Source organism: Nematolebias whitei, chromosome 24, assembly GCF_014905685.2.
Source record: "Nematolebias whitei isolate Nwh7 chromosome 24, NemWhi1, whole genome shotgun sequence".
NCBI classification, from domain to species: Eukaryota; Metazoa; Chordata; class Actinopteri; order Cyprinodontiformes; family Rivulidae; genus Nematolebias; species Nematolebias whitei.
In genome coordinates this window covers 1,227,279-1,234,536 of record NC_056521.1, presented here as the reverse complement: position 1 = coordinate 1,234,536, position 7,258 = coordinate 1,227,279, and positions in this window count along the sequence as shown.

Sequence of the window (7,258 nt, the reverse complement as noted above, 5' to 3'; positions counted from 1 at the left end):
TAACATTAGAGTAACTTTAGAGTAACATTAGAGTAACATTAGAGTAACGTTAGTGTAACATTATAGTAACTTTAGAGTAATGTTAGTGTAACATTAGAGTAACTTTAGAGTAACATTAGAGTAACATTAGAGTAATGTTAGAGTAACATTAAAGTAACATTAGCTTAACATTAGAGCAGCATTAGATTAACATTAGAGTAACTTTAGAGTAACACTAAAGTAACATTAGCTTAACATTAGAGCAGCATTAGAGTAACGTTAGAGTAACTTTAGAGTAACATGAGTAATGTTAGAGTAACATTAGAGTAACATTAAAGTAACGTTAGATTAACATTAGAGTAATGTTAGAGTAACAGAGTGTTTCTGCTGCTTTAGTACTTGAATTAAACAATATTAACATTCAAAGACGTTTATAAGTACGAACAAGATTGATTTCCCCCCTCATATCTCAAGATGTTCTCCTTGTGAGTGTTAAGTTCAAGTACCGATACTTCTAGTTTATCATAAATGCCTAAAATTTTCCAGTTTAGTGGGATTACAGCAAAATAAACAAGGTGAAGTGTTCATGTATGTCCTATGCCATGGGTGTCCAATCCTGGTCCTGGACGACCACTGTCTTGCATGATTAATGGTCTGCTGCAGAATTTATAGACCTGCTGAAGTGTATGTTAACCATTTAATCCGGTGCAGAGAAGCAAGAAAACAACAAAAGCATGCAGGATAGTGGTCCTGGTGAACTAGGATAAGACTGTACCACCACCTGGCCACAGGATTAAACAACAAACACATTTATGACTGATGATGACACACAGTTTAAAAAACAGTTAAATACAAGAAAGATTAATAAACTACAGAACCCTGTAGGGTCTAAGTCAGAAAAACATTATTACTGCATTCCCTCACCAGAATTTCACAGTTTGAGCCAGTTTTATCTTTTACCTTTCATTTGAGTATCTAATGTAAAGTAGGTATTCATGATTTTTTGCACTCTTTCATTTTCACTTGTCCATATTGTGGTACCTTATAAAATATACCTATTTTTATGTTTACTGAACAAAATTATAAACACGACACTTTTGTTTTGGCTCTCATTTTTCATGAGCTGAACCCAAAGATCTAAGACTTTTTTTACATACACAACAGGTCTTTTTCTGTTAAATGTTGTTCACAAATGTGTGTAAATCTGTCTTAATATGTCTTAAGTGGGTAAGGCAGGAGCCGGAAACACCTGGAGAGCTGGTGCAAAGAGAATAACCTTCACATCATTGTGAAGAAGATGAATGAGATGATTGTGGACTTCAGAAGGAATAAACACACCTACTGCTGATCTGTTTCATGTTGCTGCTGATCTGTTTCATGTTGCTGCTGATCTGGTTCATGTTGCTGCTGATCTGTTTCATGTTGCTGTGTTCATGCATGCTCATTTGCTCACACAGACTCATGTTTGTGCTGCTGTGTGGCGTATTGTTTTTATGTTATGAGTGCTTAGTGTATATTTAGTTGATGTTTTTCTTAGTTCATATCTTAGATGTTATTACTGTTTTTCTTTTACATTTTATTGTTGGATGTAACTGGGACCCTGTGGACATAATTTCATTCCAACACATGTACCACATGAGGTGCGAATGACCATAAAGAAACTCTGACTCTGACTCTTAAGCCCTATTCGCACAGGATTAGTTTTACCTAGGGACCACATGTTATTTGTTATAATTACTGAGATTGTCTGTGTTGTTAATCCCATGCAAATCGGCCATGTCAGTAATTTGTAAAGTAAAAATTCCCCCGCAGATTACCTACTGTATTTTATGAACTCAGAGATCCTGTGATAATACTAATCCAATGTGAAAAGGCATCTCTGTGATTTGGACAGAAATGGGCAGGATCCGATACGTAATCAGGCGTGTTTTGTTTCCTGGGCGCATTTTTATTTGCTTTTGGCAATGGAAGCTGCATTAGAGTGCATAATTAACATTTTGTATCCCAGACCAGTAAAAGCCTATCGACCCATTATGGTCGCCAAAAAAAAGAAAAGGCTGAAGAGAAGGTGCAAAATCATATGCAAATGTGGCTCACATCATACATGGCTCTGTGCGGTAAGAATAATTTTCTTCTGTTTCTAGACTATACAGCTGGCTAGCGCTGGCAGTATTATGACACCGAGCTGTGGCCGTAGCCTGAAAAGTAGCTTTAACATAAACTATGCAGCAATAACATCACATCCGGAAGATGTCCGTAAATTTCAGATAAATCTCAGGCTTTGGTTATCCCGTGCGATGCGCCACATAAAAAGCAGACGTTGGGGAGTGATTTATTTATTGCATGTGGTCCCTAGATAAAACTAATCCCATGCAAATACAGCTTTAGTGAGCATGTCTTTGCCAAGATAACCCATCCACCTCACAGATTTGGTGGATCAGGATGCTGATTAGACAGCATGATTATTGCACAGGTGTGCCTTAGGCTGCCCACAATAAAAGGTCACTCTAAAATGTGCAGGTTTATCACACAGCACAATGACACAGATGTTGCAGGTTTATAGGGAGTATGCAATAGGCATGCTGACTGCAGGACCAGAGCAGTTGCCTAGGAATTGAATGTTCATTTCTCTACCACGAGCTGTCTCCAAAGGTGTTTCAGAGAATTTGGCAGTACATCCAACCAGCCTCACAATCGCAGACATGTAACCACACCGGCCCAGGACTTCCACATCCAGCAACTTCATCTCCAAGATCTTCTGAGGCCAGCCACCCAGACAGCTGCCGCAACTACTGGTTTGCATGACCAAAGAATTTCTGTACAAACTGTCAGAAACCGTCTCAGGGAAGCTCAACAACAGAATGCTCATCAAACTCATCTGTGTCTCCACATGACTGGAACAGAGTAGTCCCTAGCTACTTTGCAGTTTGACTTTTGCGGACTCGCACTTTCACGGTTTTTCAAAGTAAGACTGGACTTGACACACAATGGCTGATTGATGGATGAGCTGCACAAGCGGCATGGATTGTTTATTTAAAATAAATTATTTTAAATGATTTAGCACCGGCCCTGTGATGGACTTGCGACCTGTCCAGGGTGTACCCCGCCCATCGCACAGTGATTGTTGGACATGGGCACCAGCGACCCCCGTGACCCAAAATGGAAGAAGCGGGTAAAAGAAAATGGATGGATGATTTAGCACCTGTGTGCAGTCCACGGGTGCAGGGAGAACTTAAGGTGGACAGCTTCAGATCTTGTTGCAAGGTGTTCCAGGTTACAGGAGCAGAGTAAGAAAAGGCCTTTTTGCTGAGCTCAGTCTGCACTGAGGAGACGCTGCAGGTAATTAGGGCCCGAGAGCGCACGCCATAACTGCACTGACGATGTGGAATGTGGGAGGAGATATAAAAAGGCAGCAGAACAAGGAGTGATGATAGATGAAGATATACCAGTGTGAGAGTGTACACGTAGATAATGATGACCAACTGACCAATGAGTAAAGAGTGCAGTGATGAGTACAGTAGTTACAACCAGTTATGAGCATTAGTGCCCCATGGTAGACAACATCTGCAAGGAGCTGGCAGGGGCTTTCATGTAAATAATGTCACCATAATCAATGGCTGGTAGGAAAGTTGCAGCTACAAGGCATTTTCTGGTATTGAGTTAAACAAGATCTATTTCTGAAAAAGAAACCTAGTTTCAATTTCTGATTTTCTTTATCAAGCTTTCAATATGTGGCTTAAAAGAGAGATGTGCACCAATTAAAATTCCCAAGTATTTGTAAGAATCCACAAACTCAATAGGGAAGAGCTGCTGGCACCAATTTTCTGTTTGAAAACAACATCCCTTTGGTTTTATCGGAATTTAGGACCAATTTGAGATGGAACACATCGGACTGAATTATGTCAAATGCAGACTGTAGAAGCTGGAAAACCTTGGCAACTGCATTAGCTTGAAACTAAACAAATGTATCATCAGCATAGAGATGCAAGGAGGTATCAAGAATGTTTTGACCTGCATTCTTTATATACATTTAAAAAGAGTGGGTCCAAAAATTGAGCCTTGTGGCACACCATTGTTGACCGTTATATAGCTAGAAGACGTACAATTGTGTTGAACACTTAGCCTCTGAGAGATAATTAGAAAACCAACCAACAGTGTGATCTGAGAAGCCAGTATCTAAAAGCTAATGGCATAAGGTGTCATGGTCTACAGTATCAAAAGCTTGGAACAGGTCTAAGTAAAGTGCAGCACAATAGTCCTTAGCATCCACTGCTTCAACAACATCGTTATAAACCTTTAGTGACGCAGTCGTGCTGTGTTGTTTCCTGAAGCCAGATTGGTGGGAAGAATTTTTTTTAAAGAATCCAAATACACCTTGACTTGAATATTTACCCGTTTTTCTAAAACCTTAGCTAAAATACAGTTTGTAAATTGGCCGGTAGTTGTTCAGTATAGTGGGGTCTCCTCTTTTCAGTAATGACAGCACAAACGCTGTTTTCAAAGCATCTCTGTCAGGGTTTTATACATATCAGCTCATACTTTATCAATCTCACACTGTTATTGTTTTTCTTGACTCTGTTTCTGTGCGTACGAAGCAGAATTAACTGAAACAATTGTATCAGGAACTCATTACTCACACCAATATCCTGACTTTCTGAGAAGCGTTTAATCACAAACCAAAATGTTCTAGACCGCCTTGCCCTCGTTGTGTAAGAGAAACTGCCTGCATAATCAAGATGTTCCAGTTTTCCCTCCTTTCTGTGTGACAATGAAAGACGAGCAGATGCTGAAAGTCTTTGGCATTCTCAGCTCACAGCCTTAACACAGCTGTGACTGTGACTCCCCTTTTGCAAAAGCTTGGTTGTGAACTTGCACTGTGTTGTCTGTTTGGTTATTTAAGGTAGAAATTATCTATCAATATCCAACTACATTATGTTGAATGGGCAAATTAATAATGTATCACAACTGATCCAGATTGTTTGTGAAATCACATCCCTATTCAAGACTATAAAGTTCCAGTTACGCCTGACAAATATGGATATGGTTTTCAAGTAAACTGCTCTTCATATTAAGAGGGTGTAAAATTTACCAAGAAAAAGCAGGGGAATTTGATTTAAAAAAATAACTAAGATGCATAGTACGTACCATCCTCTGTGGGGACGTAGATGTTCATGTAGAGGCAGTCTTCACTCTGCTCCTGCACATAGCCGACAACTGTATCCAAGTTGGCGGTAAACCATACTGGGAGCATATCATTGAGTAAAAAGCGGTCCTCTAAGAACTGAGGACATACCGGTGCAAAATGTGTAGCGTTTCTGATGCCCGGCCAGGACATGGGTGGCTCTGGTGGTTGGAACCTCCGGTCCTCTGTTGGAGCCAGGGCGTATGGAACTCCCAGATACTGCTCGATTGGTCCCAGAATCTCATTGGGTAATGTGACCTTCACTCCTCGTAGTTTTCCATAATTGGTAGTGACTACTGGATGCTGCTGGGCTTGGCTACTGTCTACATAGACCAACACAAGCCCCATCCACAGCAGAAGGCTGGGCTTCAATTTGGATATCCATAAAAGGCCCATGAAAGATGACATCCTCCTGATGTGCTTAGCCTGATTCTGGTATGTTGTGCTTATGGTCCACCTATTGGTCCTTTGCAACCCCCCGAGCTGCTCCGTGCTTCTCCTCACCCTGGGAGCTGAGTGAAGAAGTTCCAGTCGAACAAAGCAGCTTTCTCCATCTTCAGAGAGTGCCCGGGGCCTGGCAGCTGAGGCACAACTGTCCTGCCCAAGATAATTCAAGTGACCTGAACGCCAGCTTGATGTGATATCCTGAAAGTACAATAAAAAAGAAATTAGAATATGTAAATATATCCATCCATTATCTTTACACGTTTCTTCCTTTCTGGGTCGCAGGGGTCACTGCTGCCCATATCCAGCAGTCACTATGCGAGAAGCAGGGTACACCCAGGACAGGTCGCAAGACCATCACAGGGCTATGTGAATTTATGATTAGAATATTTAAGAAGTCAGTAAAATCAGTAACGCTCACTGTCACTATGGACAAACCTTATGCCAAATATTGTTCTTGCTTACTGGCCAAGTTCTTGTGTGTGTTCTTGTGTCTCTCTCGAACCAAAAATATCTAATAAAACTTGTTTCTATTTAAAACTTATAGAAAATATGTATTAGAAGTAAATAGACTGTAAATGGACTGTACTTGTATAGCACCTTTCTATTTTATCAAGACACTCAAAGCGATTTACATTACGATCTGTGCCTCATTGACCCATTCATCCAGCTCTATACTAGATCTCTACAAAGATAATTGAACAAATCATTCTAAAGAGATTAATCAGTGCTTTATATCACATTCATACACTGATGGGACACACATCAGAGGCTATGAGGGGTTCAGTGTCTTGCCCAGGGACACGTCGACATGTGACTGCTGGTGGATTCGAACCCCCAACTCTTGCATTGGAGGACGACTGCTCTAACCACTCAGCCACAGCCTGTACATTTACAGCTTGTAAACCTTTGGAGTCAACCCAGTTCAAGATGGCTGCCACAGCTAGCCGACTTCTGTCTACACACAATTGGTTATTATTCAGTAAAGTTCTTGTGCAAAAACTAGATGTGGTAGTATCTGAGAGTGTTTCACAACATTACTAAAATCCTAAAAATAAGTTGCATTTAGACCCATATCAGTTACACACAGACATAGGGCAGCTTTGGATGAGTGGTTAGAGCAGTTATCCTCCAATGCAAGAGTTGGGGGTTCAAATCCACCAGCAGTCACATGCCGAAGTGTCCCTGGGCAAGACACTGAACCCCTCAATGCCTCTGATGTGTCCCATCAGTGCATGAATGTGATACAAAGCACTGATTAGTCTCTTTAGAATGATTTGTTCAATTAGCTTTGTAGAGATCTAGTATAGAGCTGTATGAATGGGTAAATGAGGCACAGATTGTTGTAAAGAACTTTGAGTGTCTTGAAATAAGATAGAGATATGCTGTATATACATTTTATTGTCGGATGTAACTGGGACCCCGTGTACATAATTTCGCTCCACCACATGTACCACATGAGGTGCGAATGACAATAAAGAAACTCTGACTCTGACTCTGATAAGTACAGTCCATTTACCATTTACACACACACACACGCTCTTGTAAACGTACTTTGTGGGGACCATGCATTTTTTTTAATAAAATTGGTTCCTACAAGGTAACTTGAAACAAAAACACGTACGCACACACTCACACACACACACACACACA